At 34.6% G+C, this 21,522-nt stretch overlaps 1 long non-coding RNA gene and 1 pseudogene across 1 annotated transcript; one reads left to right on the top strand and one right to left on the bottom strand.

Moving 5' to 3' along the window:
- Nucleotides 1–7,425: 7,425 nt before the first annotated feature.
- Nucleotides 7,426–8,909, bottom strand: LOC105172238 (stemmadenine O-acetyltransferase pseudogene; annotated as a pseudogene).
- A 4,670-nt stretch (nt 8,910–13,579) lies between these two features.
- On the top strand, nt 13,580–15,394 carry LOC148786692 (uncharacterized). The gene is made up of 2 exons (XR_016067940.1): nt 13,580–13,753; nt 13,949–15,394. It is a non-coding gene; the product is annotated as an uncharacterized LOC148786692 (long non-coding RNA).
- Nucleotides 15,395–21,522: the final 6,128 nt, after the last annotated feature.

Below are 21,522 nucleotides of genomic sequence, written 5' to 3'. Positions count from 1 at the left end.
TTAATTAGTGTCTCGGCTTAGATTTATTTAATTAGATTAAATGAATCTTTGGACTTAGTTGGGCCAAAATTAATTTTAATTAATTATTTTCCAATGGACTTTGGTTGGACTTGATTTAATTTGATTAAATCAAGTCTGATGCATACTTAGAGTCTAAGCTCATTTTAAGGAGGTTGGAGTAAGATAAGAAGGAGTTGAAACTCCTCACCATGATAAACATGATGGAGTGGTTATTTCATCATAGTTGAAGATTATATGCATGTGTATGTAATATATAAAACTACACATATCCAACTTAACCTAACACATGAGCCACGAATTTTTTGCTCCTTTTCTCTCTCAAAATATTCTCCTTTTGTTCTATATTGAATTTGATTAAAGTTAGAATATAAAATAATTCAAAAGCACTAATAACCAGTGTTTGTTTAGAGTTGCTTTTCTTTTTGTTCTTTTTCTATGTGCTTTGTTTTATCTAGTAATAGAAAAAGAACTATATCTATTCCATAGTGTAGTGTGGACAATTTAGAGGGGTTCTAATTTGGATCTTAAAGTGAACAAAAAGAAAAATAATGACGTTGCTGCTCATCTAAAGAAATAAAAGGTAAAGTTTCATTTTATATTTATGTGCCTTTGGTTTCACCCTTTAGCCACATGTCTAGCATGCTTATATATTTGTTATTATGCTTTTGAAAAGCACCAAACGCCCGAAAATTTCAAAGGGAACACCCCTTTGAACCATTTTAATTTTTTTTATTTCACGCCTTCGTCATGTTTCGGGGCTATACCGATTCTTTCAGGACCAACATATTAAGCAATTGATGAAGGCTTTCCTCAAGCCTATTCATGTTATTGTTGATAAAAAATTGATCAAACGAGGGAGGTAGTGATTGCAGGATCACGTTAATGTACGTTTCTTCCTTCTCAAAATCAGCCTGGAGGTTTTTGAACTTTTCCACTAGGGATAGCATCATCGCTCCATGCTCTCGTACGGATAATCCCTCAATCATTCTCACTGAAGAATGCATCCATCATGGCATCTCTAATATACCAGTCAGGTGCCGCATAAAATTCTTTCATGCAGTGCATTATCGACCAAACGGCTTCATATTGCTTGTAGTATTTTTGAATCTCATTACTAAACTAGCCCAGTACGATACTGTGTACTTTTTGATTATCATGAGAGTAAACTTTTAAAACGTCAAACGTTGTCCGAGCAAGAACCCTTCCCGCAAAATCCAAGGTAGAGACTTATCCATTACATAAGTCTAGTTCTCGAAATCGAGGACTATCCTCAGGTTTCCTAGCCAATTTGAATAGTTTGTTCCATCAACTTTATTAGCCTCAAGTATTGTGTTGAGTGGATTCCTAGACATCTACAATAAACAGAAACTTTAGTAGAATATCATAATATTAGGTCAAGTTAAGGACTTGGACTTCAGTCATTAACCCTCCCACTGTTTTTACGAAAACCCATCACCCTTAAATGGGGTTTCGGAAAAACCATTTTTTCTAGTGGCCTTAAGGTCCACAAGAGAAATTCTCTATGCACCACTTTTACGATTCACATGAAAATAGCCTTGTGGGAAGTATCCAATACCATTCTCGACCTACGAAATCCCCAAGATACTTCGCCTCACCGTTTTCACATGATTCCAAGAACTTCAAGTGAATCACGTCACTTGGTGTTAGACCCGACCCGTCAATCGTATCATAGCGTACACTATCGTCCCCCTCGACTAGTGAGATAGGGAAACATATGCGTATTTTCACTCACAATAACGTGTCACGACACGTGAGACCACATATGAGCAAAATCAGTTTCCTCACTACATTATCGTGGATGGAAGGTATAAAAAAATAATCCTTTATTTTAAGTTCTATTTTTAGGGTCTAATATTTTAACTTGGTCCAACCAAGTGAGATTTATTAATTTTTTGACTGAGACCTCATCACATATTAATATTTTGTATGCATAATATTCTAAATATTAAAAGCATTAATTAAAATACATCGCACACAAAGAATAAAAGCCTAGCATGTCCCTATTGGATGATCACAAGCCCAAATACATATGCAACCCACTGAGCCCGCGGTAGATCTATGGTCAATCAAAGGATAAGCCTATGCTATTACAAGCTATTTAACTGATTAACATATTATAGGCCCTTGTAATCTCAGTTTGTTTCTTCATCTCCTTCGTGGGCTCCATCCTTTGGGCCTCATCTCTATAGATCTCCGTGGGCCAAATCATGGCCTCCTCCATGGCATCCATCATTTGGAATCGCTCTTTGTAATTCAAAAAAATGTAAATCCTCTCCACCTATTTTACTCTCATTACAGCATAAAAAAAAAAAAACTCAATCAAAAGTTCGGAGAGTACACTAATAGGAAGAAAGCAAACCTTAAACATTAGGCTAAAAATGATGAGATAAAAAAAATAAGAGGCACACAGGTCCAACCCAACAGAAAATAAACCATCCACAATGTTCAATGGGCTTCATGATCATCCATGTTAATTCAATTAACAAAATAGCATATTTATTTTCAAAATAAACATGCACAAAAATATAACGCAAAACCATGCATTATAATAATGATACCTAGTATCATAAATTAATCAAATCCAATCCAAAGAACTATATGTAAAGTAATACAACTTAATTATGAAAATAAGTGCAACCAATGAAATAATTAAATCTTGTCTGAGAAACCCTCAAATTAATTTTAGCATTTTAATTTTGTAAAATACCAAATCTTAACTTAATGTGGGAATATTCCATATATTCTTTATCGAGACCTTCACCTTGATAGAAGAGAGCTTGGAAAGTGTAAGTAGACGATCTCTAAAGGTACGCATAACACAGAAAAAGGATTTGTGTACGAAGGTATCTGAAAGTCACAAGAAGATCTCTAAAGACTAAGGATAGAATGTTAGGAAACCATTGCCAGAGCCGCCTAGGCTACACTGCTTGCACAGTGTTTGTCCCCTGGAGCACCTCCTGTCCTTATCAACAGCTTTACTACGACATTGCCATCCATTAGATTAAAATATGATCCAATGAACCATATTGCGCCAGGCATGTCCACCGTTACATATAAATATGTCTCTCCACCCTCATTATCAGGTGCAAATACTTTTATCCTACTCATATACTTACTGCATTTCATTGGAATTCTTGCTGATTTGATCAGAGAGCCACCACCGGAATCCCTTCCGGCTTGGCTCTAACGTGTGTTTATTATGTAGAATCTCAGATATACTTTGTTGTTTATGAGCATCAGATCTTGGGAGCCCTTAAGATAACATACAGATACGTACGAATTTCCAGTAACAACATTTGGTGCCATTTGTGGGAACCATAGTTATCTTTTTAGAATGAAGAAGATGGTAGAAACTCCTACAATCCCAGTATGGGACTTGGAAAACAAGTAGCTGCAGGACCGTCACCACCTAAGCTATAAATCCCCAATAGCCAACGGATATGATTATGGTATTCATGGATGACATCAAATGGATGTTTGAAGAGTGGGCATTAAGGAGAGGCATGATCCCACCGCCTCCTCCTCTTCTAGCACCGTTGCTTGAGATGGAGCAATGTGAGCCTTCTGTGGAACCATATGTCCCAGAATCCATCCCACATCCGAGGTTGAGAAGAAGACTTTTCCCAACATGCAAGGAGAAGGAACTACCTGCACCTCCTCTCCAGTGACACTGGATGCCTGATCGAGCCTGTAGAGCCCCATCAGAAGAAGTCAACAGCAAAATATACACTATAGCCGAAGCCCAAGTGCGGAGAATTGAACAGCTCAGTGAAATCAATGACGTGGTGGATCAAATCAGTAGAATGATGGAAGAACTAAGGCGATCCATCGAGTTGGGCCTAGGGGCGCCCATGGAAATGGAGAACGTCACCCTTCATTTTTGAGATTCTAGCATAAACCTTGGGGCACAGTGTAAAGATTCTAGATCTGCCCAAGTATCATGGTGACACAAACCTAGAGGAGCACTTAACAACATTCATATATTTTACAATTATATGGATTTTGATACGTCCTTTGTTCTCGAATCTTTGTCACCACCCTATATGGAAGCGCTGAAGAATGGTTCAACTCATTGGTTCCCGCCACCGTGGTCTCTTACGACTTAGTTGACCCAAAAATTCCTGCACCACTTTGCTAGCAGGAAGAAAGCCAAAAGATCCACAACATATGTGTTCACCATCAGGCAGAAAGGTAATGAAACTTTGAGAACTTTCATTGACAGATTAATTACCGAGGTCGTGGAGGAATCTGACTTACGTGTAGACATGATGACCTTAATATTGATTCATGGATTGAAAATGGAGCAATGGCGTCAACACTCCCGAGGGACCCTCCAACTGATGTGGAAGAGCTACTTACAATCTCTGAGAAGTACATCCTAGTAGAGGAAATGAATATCTTGAAAGAAAATGAGTGGAAGGAGCAGATGGCGAACAAGGACGATAAAAAAAGGTAAAAAAGGAAAGGATAAGGCTAAGACAGAGTCCAAAAAAGAGCAAAATCCAAAGTACAAAACCACGAGTATACAAATCCAAGGGCAAAGACCTTGTTGAACATCGAAAAGAAATTACTGCAATGGCCCCCCAAAACCAGACCCAATCCAGCTTACCCAACTTTAATACAAACATACTTGGTAAGTCGGGGGACTTCTGATGTGGGAATACTCCATATATTCCTTATCGAGACCTTCACCTTGATAAAAGAGATCTTGGAAGGTCTAAGTAGACTATCTGTGAAGGTACGCATAACACAAAAAAGGATTTGTGATACGAAGGTATCTGAAGGTCACGAGAAGACCTCTGAAGACCAAGGACAGAATGTGAGGAAAGTAGCGCCATAGTCGCCTACACTACCCTACCTGCACAGTGTTTGTCCCCAGGACCACCTCCTAGCCTTATCAACAACTTTAGTACGATTCATTGCCATCCATTAGACTAAAATATGATCCAATGGAAAATATTGCGCCAGGCATGTCCACCCTCATATATAAATATAGCTCTCTACCCTCTTTATCAGGTTCGAAAACTTTTATTCAACTCATACTTACTCCATTTTACTGGGATTCTTGCGGACTTGATCTTTAGAATCCCTTTTGGCTTGGTTCTAACATGTGTTTATCTTACAGAATGTAATTTGCTATTTATGAACATAGACAACCCGTAGATACCTTCGTATTTCTAGTATACAACACAACCAAAAATTATTCACCACAATTAACTATTTCAAAAATAAATAAATATGCAGAAAAATAAGAATTTTGAAAAAATTAGAAAACCTCGATCCAAAAGCTCCCCGTGCGCGCACGCTAGTGAGCTCGCTGGGTAGGTCATGCGCGCAGGCGATCACAGAAGTACAAAGAATCAATAACGTCGATTAAAGTTCCTTTGTGTCTCTTTCGGTATTTAAGATCTTGAAAGAGTTTTGGAGAGTCAATAAAGAAAGAAATTTCATGTGTGAGGTGTGTGTGCATCTTATTGGACGGCTGGGGTTGATTTTAGGTGTTTTATATGTGATCTAATCACAATACACCAAGGGGTCTTCACCAAGCAAGACTCCAACAAGCATCTGATTTGGGACCGAGTTAATCAATCCACCAAAATTGCATAGATGCTCCACCTCTGTTACCGATGAAACACGGTATTCACCAAGTGGATGAGACTCTTACTGCAAATCTCCATAGGACTTTCAATGCACATTCTCAAGGTCCTCGATTTGGAACGTTTTAGATCCAACCTTTTGACAGTTGGTTTTATGACCGCCATCCACTGTGTGGATCAACTGCACGGTTGTCAATTGGTTTGTGGGTTTGTTGTGATGTTCAAGTAGATGCAAACATACAGAATGAACACAAGAAAGTAAATGCCAAATAAGTGAACACTCATTTTATTCAATTAAAATAATATTACATAATATAGATTTATTATCAGATGAAATTCATCCAGGCCAATCTAATTGGCTTTTTGGTCATTTATCCTACATTAGGATCATGACGTCATGGACCATTTGTTCGTTCCTCATGTGTGCCAATAACCATTCCAAAATGAACGGTCTTTGGAACGGTCGTTCCGTATGTGCCAAATCCCACTTTTTTTTATAGTGGAAATACAAATACCGTGTCACATTAGGAGCGGTCTCTGCCAAGCCGTTCCTAATTATTAGAAAAACCGTCTATTACATGGAAGGCTATCCATTACTTAACCGTTCCGAACTCCAGTTCAAACTATTTCACCTAATATTCCCTCATTCCAAAAATTAAAAAAATCGTTCATAGTCCGGTGCAAATCCCGTACTTTTTTGTAGTGGTAATTTCAACAATTTTTAATCATCTCATAATTATCTATTTTTGTTCTTTCTCTCAACCCACTACCCTCTTACCTTCTCCATGGTTTTTACTCACAAACTTTTATATTTTAAATAAATCTATAATTACAGTTTATTTTTTGTCTTGCACATTACCCTACATTGCATCTCACAAACTTTTTTCTTTCTCTTCATCTTATACTATGTTTATATCTATTTATATTTTTTTCTTAATCCCACGTTATGATTTTTTTTTCTATATGTCCGTGGAGATGCATGCTACAACTACTAGTTAAAATAATAACTTAATACAAATATTCTTATTAAAAAAAAGTGACAAACAATGATAACAAATAATACTGAAAAACAATAAAAAATGCATGAGAAAAGAAAAAAAAAAGATAACAATCAAAAGGTAATTAAGGAAATCTATGACAAAAAGAGGAGTTAAAAAAATTGATTAACTTAAAAATTTAAAAATAAATAAAAGATCGAAATTAAGTGAGATACCAAAAGAATAGTCTTACTTAATAATAAAGTAGGGTTAGTTACACTTAGACCCCATCTCAATATATGGAATTACACTTTCTCCCCAAAAAGTTCAAATTATGCTTACACCTCCCTGAAAATTCTACATTTACACTTGGTCCCCTCTATTAGGATTTGAATTGAAAAAAAAAAAAAAAACTACATAAATTTTTAGTTCTACCCCTCATTTAACATTCTGAGGTATATTTTTATATTTATAATGGGACATTTTTCTCCTTTTCAGTTACAAAATAATTATATGAAAATGTTAAATAATAAGTAAAATTAAAAATTATGTTATTATTGGCGTTAACGTCAACAATTTTCATTCAAGTCCCAATAAAAAGAAATTAAGTATAAATGGTGAATTTTTGAAGAGAATATAAAAGCAATTTTAAAACGTTTTTTTTTTTTTTGAGAGAATTGTAATTACACATTTTTGGCTATAAGTGTTATTAACACAAATAACGTATACATTGAAACATGCAAGTTGAAGATGCAGCCAGAAAACCTCGACCCAGCAATATACACAGGAAATCCACACCACACAGGAAATAGGACAAACAAAATTCTTCATTCATTGCCACAACAGTATCATCACATCCAAAACGAAACATGCAACCAGCCCTGAATTAGTAGAACATAGTTATATCGTGCGTGAATATGTTCAGGAATTGATAGGCAATGTAGCAGCAGGAATGAGATTAATTTGAGTTTCAAGCATTTCTATGTTCTCTTTGCTCGTACTAACCCATGCTTCTATCCCATCTCCATATCTGCTGTTCATCAGGACTGTAAAATTCTTTAAGGGCCAGCAAGATGAGCAAAACCATACTGGGTTTCCCCATCCATAGTCCACCTTATACACAGGAAATCCACACCAACTGCTAAAGACGCACGACTCCAATTCTCCCTTGAAAAGTAGAGGAGACAAACTGAATAAATCATCCAAATAACTATTTCCAATTTGTGATTTTTGTATATACTCCTCATTGATTTTCCTGATCGCGCTTCTCAATTTTCTTGTCAGGTCATGAAATTCCTCAACATCCCTACATTCAGTACTTTCGGAGATTGCAAACGGGACCATGAAGCAATTCCCGGAAACATTTTCCAGAAGCTGAGGTGGGATTTTTCTTGCCCTCACGTTCACTGCCTGGAATGCAGCAAAAGTCCTTTTCTCCTCCGGGTTTCTAGATTTTGCTACCTCCATGAAATGTTTCCAGAAAAAAACTGAGACGACTTCCACTCTGGTGGGATTCTTCACAGATAAGGAGGTAGCTATTTGTTTAAGAGCTGCCAATTTTTCCTTATCAAACACAAATCTTTTCGCTGTTTGCTTTTCGTCGGACTGTAAAAATCGGAAGAAATCAGAGACACGGGAGTCCCTGGACGGAAAATAGCTGGCCAGGTCGAAACTAAATCTTGAAAATTCAGTGTCCCCTCGGAAAGTGGCAGCCCATGCGTTGATGAACACCATTATAGACGTGAAGTCAGCAATTTTATGTGAGAAGCATAATCCCACTGCAACTCCTCCACAATCAAAGAAAGTGGTTTGCACAGCAACAAGGGTCGTAACTTTGTCCGTAGTGGGATCCAGTGGAAGGTACTGCTTCACGTCTTCCACGTCGGGCTCCTGTATGGCATCCATGAGCTGACCGTTAAGTCGAGCTTCGATGAACTCAACACCTGCATCGCAACAATCAACGACGAAGTCATCCTCAATCCTTCCGGCTAATGGGTAGAATGAGGTTAGAGTTTTTGATAGGGACTGTTTGAGCCGCTGAGATATTTGGACAGGGTTACAGGTAGTCAGGCCTCTTAGTTCATCAGCTTGGTAGAAGAAGACAAGTGGGACATAGAAAGAGGGTAACGATTGATCAAGGTACGACAGTTTCAGCTTTCTGAGGTGAGGAGGAGTTTCAGATGAGGGTTTGATAAGCTCTCTAGAGATTACTTGCACACCAGCTCCCATCTTAATTTTGCTATACTTTGTGATAAAATAATATATTTCAGCCTCTCTCTGTTTATTCAGAATGGTAACGGAAGATACATATATATAGAATAAATTTAGGGAAAAATTCAGAGAACCCCTATGATAATATGAATGTTCAAAAACCCCTTATGAAAATTAAAGTATCAAATACCCCCCATGATATAAAGTAAAGTTTAAAAAAAATCCCTCCGTACACAATTTGGGTTACACGCGCTTTGACTGCGATTTTTCTATGAAAATACCTTTTTTTTTTATATATTTTTGCCCTTCCTTCACAGTTAATATATTATATTATATGTATTTATTAATAATAAAATATTATCTTTATAATGATTATTTAAAATATTGTTTTTATAATAATTATGTAATTAAATATTATATCTTTTTATTAATAATAAAATATTATTTTGTATAATAATTATTTAATTATTTATATAATATTATTTAAATTAAGTTATATAAAAAAATTGCAACGGCGGCGGCGGGGGCTGCTGAAGAGGAGGGCGCCGACCCTCCTCACCGTTGGGCGACGGCCATCACCCAATGCAGCGAGGGCGACGACCGTCGCCCATATTTTCGACGGCGACACGGTCACTCTCGTTGGAGGGCGACCCCGTCGTCCTCCATTTTTGGGCGACGCCAGTCTCCCTGATGTGGGCGACCGACGTTGCCCAGAAGGGCAGTGGGGGGAGGGGGTTGTAGGCGAGGGGTAGGGGTGGGGGAGGGGATTGCAGGCGAGGGGTGGGGGCTGCAGGCGGAGGTTGGGGGTGGGGGAGGGGATTGCAGGCAGGGGGGAAGAAGACAGGTGGGGCTGGAAGGGGGGGGGGTTTGTGGGGGGTGGGGTTTATAATTTTTATTTTATATTTTTTATAAATTATAATTATATGTTATAAATGTATTTTAATAGTATTAAATTATACTTAATATACATTAAAATAATTATATATTAATAAGCATAGTTTGACCAGTTGACTAGAAAGGGTATTTTAGTCATTGTTTCTAAAAAACTAGGCTCAAATTGACCAGGGGGCGGTGTGATTATTTATTCGTAACATGAAGGTGATTTTTTATATTAAAAATTTCACAAGAGAGTTATTGATATTTATATATATCACAGGGGGTCAAAATGGATTTAACCCAATAAATTTATCTTACTTTCTATGTTGGCAATTGGCCTCATTTGTTATCACCGACATACACGAGGAATTTGTGCTTGCACTGTAGCTGATGGACGATTTGAACAGAGTGCTGAGAGACCATTTTGACAAAAGCATTCTGAAAAATAAACCACCACATATTTCAAGAGTTATATGTACTATTTTACACCACGCCCTGCCCCAGCACTCCAAACAACGAATTCTGAAGAACCAAAATACCACTCTTTGATATGTCATTTTCATATTGTATTACACAACCAAACTCTAGTGCAGCAACGAATAGAACCGAACTCTAGTGCAACAAAGACACATCAGAGACCTCTATCTAATTATCAAAATATATGCAACGACCCCTGCATGACCTATTTCTTTACAACTAGCAGCCATCAAGGAATGCACCAAATATCAAATCATCCAAGACTCAAAAATACTGTATTAATGGAATGCATCAAATCATCCCAAATTATGTATATCCAACGCACGCGGATTAAAACCAATACAAGGCGGGAAAGCGAGTTTTTTCTATTTTTTTATATATATTTTTCTTTATAAAATTTATATATATTTAATTTTATATTCAATACTTTATTAAATTTATACTCAAAATTAATCATATATTATAATTATTAATCAATATCATTTATTTATTTTAGAGAATAATAAATTGTGGTACTTTTATTTATACATTTAATCTTTATATAAAAATATATTTAATCAACAACTTAGTAAATTATAATATTTTTTATATTTAAAACTATTATTTAATATGACACATATAAACTTTATGTTATATTTTAATATATATTTGTATTGTATTATACTTCTTTTAAATTGATAAGTAATTCATTTATAACTTTTTATCTATTTCTGAATTTTATATTTATGTCAAGATACATACTATACATTATGCAATCTATTATATTACTTATAAATTTATGTCGAAATTTAGTGATTTCTGTGAATTAATCTCAAAATAATGATAACAATAATAATGATGGTTGAATAATTTTAATTATTTTATTATTGTTTTATTATATATAATAAGATCAAAAAGTTTAATCAACAATTACGATATCTTAAAATTCGGGCACCCGATTCATGCCAAATTTAAATATATATAAGACTGTGTCTATTCAATCATATCAGACGGTATGATTTAAAATCACATGGTTTGATTCAACGATACACCGACTTGAATGATTATTCTTATGTTCCATGTACGATATCTCGATATCCGTACATCCAATAAGTCTAAAACTTTATCAAATGTATTTTTCTGTAAGTTTGATCATATCTAACAATTTGATCTGAATTTTTATGGCCTGATTAACCCATGTTGTTCAACAATATAAGATGATAGTTACATCTATATAATACTAATATTTATAAATATATAAATTTATTGTAGATTGTGAACATATATTGATCTCAACTATAAAATATTTTTATGTATTTCAATTGCATTATTCTACATAATGGATACTTTTCTATAATTTTAAATTATTCAGTATGATTTTTTTTGTACATTGTACTAATTATATTACTACTAAACTAATCAGTAGTTTATATTTATAACAATAAACTAAATTTCATACTATATTTTGTATATTTATAATATAGTATACATTATGCAATCTATTTTATTACTTATAAATTTATGTAAAAATTTGGTGATTCACATGGTTTAATCTAACTATAATAATAAAAAAAAATCAGCTCGAGCTCGAGCTCATCATATAGGAGTCAAGTCGAGCTCGAGCTCGAACCTCGAGCTAATATTAAGTGCAAGTCTCAATAGAACTCTCGATGCCCAGTCTCGAGGTCCTTGACTTGGAACATTTCAGACCGACCTTCAGAAGTTGGTCCCATAGCCGTCATCCAATCCACAGCCTAAGTACATAGATTATTTAAATGGTATGTGGACAATGTTGTAACGTTAAAGTGATGCTTAATGCAAATTGTAAGCACGACAGAGACATATGTCAAGGATGAATACTTATTATATTTTCAGGGCAATATTACTTGTGATATGGTAAAAATTTACACTCAAGGAAGAATGGTTTATGATAACATTGCCACTCCTCTCTCTGTTTCTTCTTCTTGTTTATATTATAGTATTTCCTTCTACAATCTATTCTTATGTTACTGGCTCCCCTTTCTTAACTTCTCCCCAAAATAGAGGGAATTGTCTTAACTAATCAAGAAGGTGCATCCCCCTTATGTTTTTCCTCCTCGTAGATTTTCTGAAATCATATCTTGAATGCTAATCTTAATGCAGATTTGCTCGTAGGGGGTATCGGGATATCTTCGTAGATTATGGATTTTTTGGGTGCATTAATGTGGCCTTCTTGTAATGTATTATTTTGGCATTGCTTTGAGCCTTCTTCTCCTTTTTGACCTCATATGTTTTTATCTTAAACCCAAATTTCTTAGATTTTTATTATAGGCATCGTACCTTTGCTCCCTTTCAGTGCTTCGGTTATTTGTACGAAGGCTACTTTCTTGTACTCCTCGAATACTTGGACAAATGCTATTGTTCTCGAACCTCGTACAACACCCACATCAACTTGAATAAAGAATGTTGAATAGTTCCCGAAATTGTCAATTCATTTAACTTTTTAGCCACTTATTCCAACACGATTTGCAACATTGTTAAGCCTGCTGTACAAGCCAACAACTGAGATCAAACTGACCATCATTCAAATTATTTGAACAAGTATGAAGTTTTTTGGTTTACCTAATGATGATCCTAGCAGACATTTTGATATTTTCTTGACATTTTTGATACTTTCAAGTTTGTCAAAATTAATCACTTTGCAACTAGAGGATAGAAGTATTAAGTATTCCAGGGGATAGTGGACGATGTATTGGTCAAAGTAGGCAAGCTTATCATCCCTATGGATTTCATTGTACTATATATGGAAGAAGATAGGACTGTGCCATTAATTCTAGGAAGACATTTTCTTGCCACCAATAGAGCCTTGATGATGTACAAAAACGTTAACTCACTTTTAAAGTTACTAAAGAAGATGTAGTCTTTGATGTGTTTAAACCTATGAAATATCAGCATGTAAGGGGCATGGCATATTTGCAATTGATAGTATTAATATCCCTAGAACTGACGAAGCATATTTAGTCAAATATGAGGATCCCAAAGAAAATTGCATAAATGAATCTAATGGGATCATTTGTAGGACATGGAAGAAAAGCATGAGGAGATTGCAAATTTTGTAGACATTGGTCAAGAATTAAAGTTAGAATTGCAAAAGTCTTTGCTTTTAAATGTATCCATGTCCAATCAAAAAGTAAAACCACCAGTTGAAGTATCGTCCAATTGGAAAAAGGCAAGTGAGGACAAGGGATGTCAACCTAATAGGACGAAAAGATTGAGGAACCAAGCCTACGAGAATGCCAAAATACACAAGGAACACACCAAGCATGGCATGAATCTCACATCAAAGGGAAAAAATTCAAGGATAGTGACAAGTAGCGTCATTAAGACACTCTATTAGAGTGGATTGGCAAGGGCTCAAGCACTACATCAAGTGGACAGTACCAATTCAAGTTGAGCCTCCTCTCGAGTTTCCACCACTTGAGAGCCTCCCACTGTTAGGCTAGTGATGTTAAAAGAGCGATTCACGGGATGCAACCCATGGGTTTTTTAAGTTTTTCAAATTAGTCAGGAGACTGCACCTCTGATAACCCATGCCCACAGGTTACTCAGAGGATGGTATAGTAGATTGCACTTTTGATAACCCGTTCCCACGGGTTATCGAATAAACACTTCTATCTTACGCAGTTTCATATCTTTTTCCCTTTTTTTTTCTTCTTTTTGTTCTTTCTCTTTTCATATTTTTTCAAGATTAATCACTACTCTTTTCTCCAGCCTTTATCTAATTAGTTTTTTTTCTATGTTGTCACACAGGTACACGCCCTACACTATGGATTATTATGCACCATTTTGTTCCTAACAAAGATTCCAAACAGGTAAAGTTCTACCCCTTTATTCTCACTATTCTCTTTGGGATAGTGGACATTGAGGGCAATGTCGTTCTTAAGTGTGGGAGGAGATTTTATGCTGTCATGATGATCTTGGTCGGCATGTTGTGGTTTGATTTTTGACTGCATGTTGAGTCTTGTTATGTTGCATCCTAATTTTGACCCTTGTGCACATGATTAATGAACCCACTGTTAGGATTGCAAGAGATAACTGACAAGAATAAGAAGAAATTAAAAAATGCCACACTTGTTATGATTTATCTTGATAATAATTTTGAATGATGAGTGCTTGCCTTTTTTTTATCAGCTTTTCAGCCTGTGAATACATATCTTATTGCTTGGATACTTTTATTGGGTTGTGTAATTGACATCTCTGATTTGATTTTCTAAAACTTACTTGGTCATACATATTGAGACTACATTGTTGAGTTAGGTGTGATGAAAGTGATAAAGACATGAGGATCAACCTAAAAGTTTCTACTGTTAAGCCTGCACAAATGTCCACCCTTAGTAGACCAATTGAGCCTGAGCATAATTTCATTTTCATTATAGATAAGATACAAGCCTTAATCATCTTTTTTCACTAGACATTTGAACCCCATTTTTAAAGGATTAAAAGGATAACTTGTGGACTGCTTTTCTCCCATCAGCATATGTTTCAAGTGCGTAATCCCCACTCTCCCCTTGGCAAACAAGGAGAACAAGAGAAAAGAGAGAAAGATGAAAATCGCATGGTATAATACTTGTTCTTAGGTGTATTTTTGACACTTTACATGCTTTCATGGAAAAATGAAGAGTTGCAAGAAAATAGCTCAAGTATGATAAAAAGGAAAAAAAATCCAGCAAAACCACACCCAGAATAACCTGTACCCACGGGCTATCAGAGATCCAATTAACATAAACACGCTTCACTTTAACCCATACTCACGGGTTACCAGACATGCTATGGACGGATTATGCAGAGTCCCTAACGTGATTGCTGATTTGAAATATAATTTGGAACAACCTTGTTTCTTTGTAAGTTTACTTAGAAGTCTGCTAGGAATAAAAGTAGTAGGAAAGAAAGAAAGGTTGATTGCAGGAAGATTCTTTTCCTGTCTTACCATATTAAGGATAAAAGGAAAGAAAGGAGGAAGCAAGGGAATAATTTTTGCTGGAGACAAAAAGTTTGAAATTCACACTCAAGCACGAGGAGAAGACAACAAGGCAAATTGAGAAGTTGATTCAACACCGACATGACAGCCATTCAAGCCCGATTTTTTACTCCATGAGTTTTTTGAATTTTTCTCATTTTTGTTCGATTTAGTTTCTATGAACAAATTTACGTTTCACTAGGGCTTTTAGAAACCTAATTAAGACAATGTTTTGAGTACTTTGTTTTCATTTGTCCAAAAATTATTGTGCAATTTATTATAATTGAGAGACTGATCATCTTTTAGTTTGAATTAATTATATTGATGAATTAGAAGGGATTCAACAAAGTGGATAAGATAACTCGTAGCATGAGTTGAATGATATGTCTATACGTACACGTGATTCATCTGGTTGCATAGGTTTATCATAGATCTTCGTCTATTATAATCACGAGCTTTAGAAAGGAGGAATCCATTAATTCCTTGATAGTAATAGATTTGGTATAGCTCGAAAGAACCTCAGCGTATGAAATACTTGCTTGTTAGATTAGTCTGTTAATTTTTGCATTCATTTGATCAATTAGGTGGACCTATAACCTTAGCATCTCATTCACTCTTGAATCTTCTCTAACGCATTCATTTGTCTTATTCTCTTTAGGAATTACTTTTCATAGTTTAAAATTAAAACTTATTTCAAAACGTTTAAAAGCAAATATGTATGTCCATCAAACTTCAAAAATATCATCCACAATAGTGTAGAGGATCCAAAAATATCATCCGGCACCGTCGGTGAGGACGACCTTTTGTAATTTATTTTAATCAATACATCATAATATTAAATATGATTAAGTACATTAATAGTTTCGTATTAAAGCATCAAAAGATAATAAATAACAAATTAAAGCTATTATAAAATAAAAATAAATTATATCGACAATACTTAGGTGCAACTACACAAATATTTCCTATGTTTTATAAAATTATAATTGAATCCCCAACCTATATAAATGTAATTTATTTTAACTGGGGTACTTGTAAGTTTTGATTTTAAAAACGTGTTGATGTAAATTGTAATCAAAATTTTTGGAATTTATTTATAATTTTATAAAATATAAAGAGTATTTGTTTAATTAGACCTGATTTCATAGACGTGGATGTAATTTACACTAACTACATAGAACATTTTATACAATTTACACTCATCTTTAGAAGCAAATCAAAGTCTTCATTGATATGAACTCCGGATTTAAATTTAAGTTCTGAATTTGATCTTAGGTTCTGAATTTCTCTAAATAATACTTGCAACACAAGTTCAGTGAAAAAAGCAATAAACACGTGGGCCATTGTGACATTGGAACCATGTATAGGGACTTCCAAGTCTTTTCCAGAAGCCTAGGACGTAAAATGTACCACATAAAATGTGCCACGAATAATTAATAATCTAATAAATAGCCGCTAAATAATGTGAATTGGAATCTCCAATGCCCAGAGCAATTTATGTGTTTTGATACGACGTGTTGATATTGACCCTTTGATACGACCAGTTGTTTTGGATTATTTGGACAAGTCATTTATCCATGAAGGGACTAATTTGTTTCCATCAGACAATCAAACTTAAGGTCAGTTTTATTTTGAATTATTAATTGAAATATTTTATTTAATTATTTTTAATTTTTTATTTACTTTATTTTGAATCGTCCCAATATTAATGGTTAAAGTCTGCCGTTGTAACTAATTATGACTGGATGGTTATTCTCAAATTATCTATACCATTTAAATCCCATCACGCCAAGTAAATGAGGTCTCGTGGAAACAAATAATTATTATCCTATCTTCCAATTACTGCATACCTAAAGTAAAGTAAATGGGATCTAATTAACTAGCTTAGACTTTTATATTGCTGGGGGATGCTTTTTGTAAATCATGCTCAAAGTATTTATTCTAGGTTGTTCTTTTTCCACACGACCATCAATGCTCTAGTATTTCATTGTATTTATCTTATTCAGTTAAATTTCATTGTTCAATAACATAGATGCACAAGAACAAAAATTATTGTTGACTACAATATTAATGACTATAGCTAAAAGTCATCGTAAATAGCTGTTGTTAACCAGAATAAAATTAATGTAAAAAATAATTTTTTTCACCATGAAAAATTATTTGTCACAGGTAAGAGTCATGGTATAAATAGCAAATGTTTTAGTCATCTTCGCAACAACCATTACGCGGTCGTGGTCAATAATTATTTGCTACGACTATTTATTATTTTAGGGTGAAAACCCTCGTGATATCTTGTTTATAAAAAATAGACCGAATCAACTATTATAGAGATTTAGAGTACGAAGCTCCTTAATATATATATAGTACAAACCAAATCTTACAGATTAAAAGAATAATAACTCTAAAATAAAGAATAAATGAAAATATCAGAATGTGTATGAAAATGGCTCAGAAAATGCCAGATCCAATCAATAGAAAACATGGTCACTAGGCACTGTACCAACAACAAACACTACCAGACCACGATTGCTCCTCAACACAAACAGAGCCTTAGATCACACAGATCTATAAATGGTCACCATAGATCCACCACTCACGTTCACTTAGAAATTAAAGATTAGGAGAACAAAAACAGATTTTCAGTTTTTCGTGTGTTTAGGAGAACAAGGGAAGTAAGGGAGACTGCCATGGAAAGTTTATAGAAGGGAAGGGTAAAAAGGCAGATGGCAGAAACAAGAAGAAGAAGGAGGAGAAATAATAGATTTAGGGTTAGGGTTAGGAATATATAGTAAGCAACCTGGGTTGGATAGTGGTGGTAGGTCGGGTTCGGGTAGAGGGCCTCCAAGTGGGCTAGTACGTTGATGGGCCTCCAGGCACGCTAATGTTTATTTGGGTGTTGGCCATAGAATTAGTAACATACCCCACCTTGGATCAAACACCCAAAAAAAGAAGTAGGTTAGAGGTAAATTTGGATCTGGTCAAAACATCATTGCCATAAAAAACTCCTTGGGTTTACCTGCAAAATTAAGACAAAAAACTTTGGCCGCAAACCGTTAGTCAGGAAACAGGTTTAGGATTTTTAAACATTTAATGAATTTCTTTATAGACAAGCATTTTGTACTAATATCTGCTGGGTATTCTTCAGTTCTGATTTTTTCTAGTTTTGTGACCTCTTTACTCACAATATCTCAAATGAAATGGAATCTAACGTCAATGTGTTTTGTTCAATCGTGGAAAACTGAATTTTTACATAATTGGATGGAGGATTGGCTATCAGAAAACACTGTGAGTTTTTCTTTATAGAAACCTATTTCCTTTATTAAGCCATCTAACCATATAGCTTCTTTAAAAGCTTCAGTGATATCAATATACTCAGTTTCGATTGTAGATAATGCAACTATATGTTGAAGTTAGGATTTTCAACTGATGCATGAACCAACAGAAAGTAAACACATAAGAGGTAGTGGACTTCCTACTATCCCTATCATTAGCATAATTAGAGTCTATGTATCCAACAAGTTGAGTGTTTTAGAATTTCTAGAGAAAGTAATACCAATATTTTCAGAACCACGCAAATATCTAAGTAACCATTTCAAAGCTTCCTAGTGAGAAGGACCGAGATTAGACATGTATCTACTAAGACAGCTAATAGCATAAGCAATATCAAGTCTCGTGCACACCATAAGTAACGTAATAGACTCAATGACATTTGAATAAGGTACTTTCTGTATTTTTGTTTTCTCAATTTCTGTTTGGGACTTTGATCTTTACATACTGAAAATGAGCAGCCAGGGACACAGAAGTAGGTTTAGCATTTTCCATAGAACATTTCTTTAAAATGGTCAAGATGCAAGATTTTTGATTTAAAAGTATTCTGGAGTTTTCTCAATTCCTAACAATATTCATACCAAGAATTTATTTGGCATTGTCAAGATCTTACATTTCAAAAGCTTTGCATAAATCTTTTTGTAAGACATTTATAAGTTGCAGACTTGGACTACCAATAAGCATATCATCAATATATAATACAAGAAAAATAGGAGAGTTATCCACATACTTAAAGTAAAGACAATGATCATAATGACTTCTTTCAAAATTCAAAGAGTGCATGAATAAGTCGAATTTTTTATTCGATTGTCTAGAAGATTGTTTTAGTCCATACAATGGTTTTTCAATAAGCACACGTAATTAGGTTTAGAAATGTCAATAAAACCAATGGGTTGACTCATGTAAATGATTTCATCCAAATTACCATGCAAGAATGCAGTTTTACCATCCATTTATTTTAGTTCTCAATTGTAGTGTGCAGTGAGAGCAAGTATGATGCGAACAGTAGTGTATTTGACAATAGGAGAAAAGATTTCATTATAGTTGATTCTTTCCTTTTGAGTGACCCCCTTAGCAACTAATCTAGCCTTATATTTAATTGGATTTTCTTGTTTGATTTGGAAGATCCATTTATAGTCAACAATTGAAGAGGTTTTAGGTTTAGGTACTAAGACCCATGTTTTATTGTCCTTTAAGGGCTTCATTTCTCCGTTCATGGCACTTAGTCATTTATCTGATTTCATAGCCTCATTAACACTTGTGGGTTCACATAATTCAGTATTAAGACTTGTGTGAAAATCCCTAAGTTTAGAAGGAACCCTAATTTATCTTCTATTTCTGTCTCTAGCAAGTTGATAGTTTTCTAGCAGATTTAATTCTAAATTTTCAGTATTTTCTGCATTTTGTTCTTCTAAGTTGTTCTCTAATTCTTCCCCCTATTGGTTATCCTCTAAATTTTTCTCTACTTTATTAAAATTTGGTTAGTTTTGCTTAGGCTGCGTCTTATCTAAGCATGGCATTTCGTTTTCATTAAAGGTAATGTCCCTACTAATCAATACTTGACAACTAGGTTGGCTACGAACCCAAAGCCTATAACCTTTACCCTTCAGGATAATCAATAAAAACACAATTTAGGGATCGGTTCTAGTTTATATGAGTTTAAAAGCAGAACATCCAAAGACACGTAACGAAGATATATCTAGTAATTTACCAGACCACACAGATTCAGGGGACTTTCCAAATAAAGGCACAGAAGGAGACATATTTATTAAATTTGTAGCAGTTAAAACAGCTTCACCCCAGAAAGATTTAGGTAATCCAGAACATATTAACAAACATTTCACTTTTTCAAGCAAAGTATAATTCATGCGTTCAACACCACCATTTTGTTGGAGGGTATAAGGATTTGTTTTATGTCTTTTGATTCCAAATTTTTCACATAGGTCAGCAAAATTTTGATTGCAAAACTCAAGGCCATTGTCAATTCAAAGAGACTTTAACTTTTTACCAGTTTGGTTTTGTACTAAACTTTTCCACTTTTCAAACTTTTCAAAAACTTCCAATTTATATTTCATCAAGAAAACAAACATTTTTCTAGAGAAATTATTAATAATAGATAAGAAATAACAATTTTCACCATAAGTGGGTATATTTGACGGATCCCAAACATCAGCATGTATGTAATCTAAAATGCATATGGACATAGATGGGTTTGGGGAAGGTGAAATAAGAAAATATACTCTATGATGTTTACCCATTACGCAGTCATCACAAAATTATAATTTATCAAACTTATCATTCAAAATTCCTTCCTTTTTCAACAATTCAAGCCCTTATAGACTTATATGACCAAGTCTCCTATGTCACAAAGTAGTTTTATCACATTCAGACACAGAAGCAGCAATGTTATCATACATGACAGTGCACATCTAGAGGTTCCGTTTTCTTTCGGCTTTAAAAACAATTAAACAACCTTTCATGATTTTCATAAGACCATTCCCAACGTGCCCTCTATACCCTCTTATTCTAAGGCAGCACAAGAAATGAAATTATGGCTTAAGTTAGGGACATACCTGACATTTCTTAAGGTTAACCTAAGCCTTCATTAAAACAGAGTGAAATGTCACCTAAACCTTTGATTTCACATTTCTTTTCATTAGCCATGGAGACAAAACCAGAATGTTTATTTCTAAAATTTTGTAAAGATTTCTTTAAAGGGCCTCATATGAAAAGTACAGACAGAATCAATCAACCATTCATGTTTGTTAAAAGAGTGAACAGAATTAGCTTCACACACAACAAATACTTCACCAGAATTTTCATCAGAGACATTATTAACCTTTTTTTTGTCTTCATAAAATCTATCTGTATTATCTCTTTTTGGTTTTCTTCAGTCTTTTATATAGTGTCCTTTGATACCACAATTATAGCAACAATTTTCTCTTGTTTTATCTTCTTTATAAGAGTTCTCCCTAGGCCTAGATTTGCTTCTTCAACTTCTACTTTTATTGTTGTACCTAAAGTTTGAGTTTCTAAATTT

The sequence above is a fragment of the Sesamum indicum genome, linkage group LG10 (genome assembly GCF_026168435.1).
Source record: "Sesamum indicum cultivar Baizhima isolate 11 linkage group LG10, ASM2616843v1, whole genome shotgun sequence".
Lineage (NCBI taxonomy): Eukaryota > Viridiplantae > Streptophyta > Magnoliopsida > Lamiales > Pedaliaceae > Sesamum > Sesamum indicum.
The sequence above is the reverse complement of the archived record's forward strand: the minus strand, read 5'-3'. Positions and strand labels throughout refer to the sequence as shown.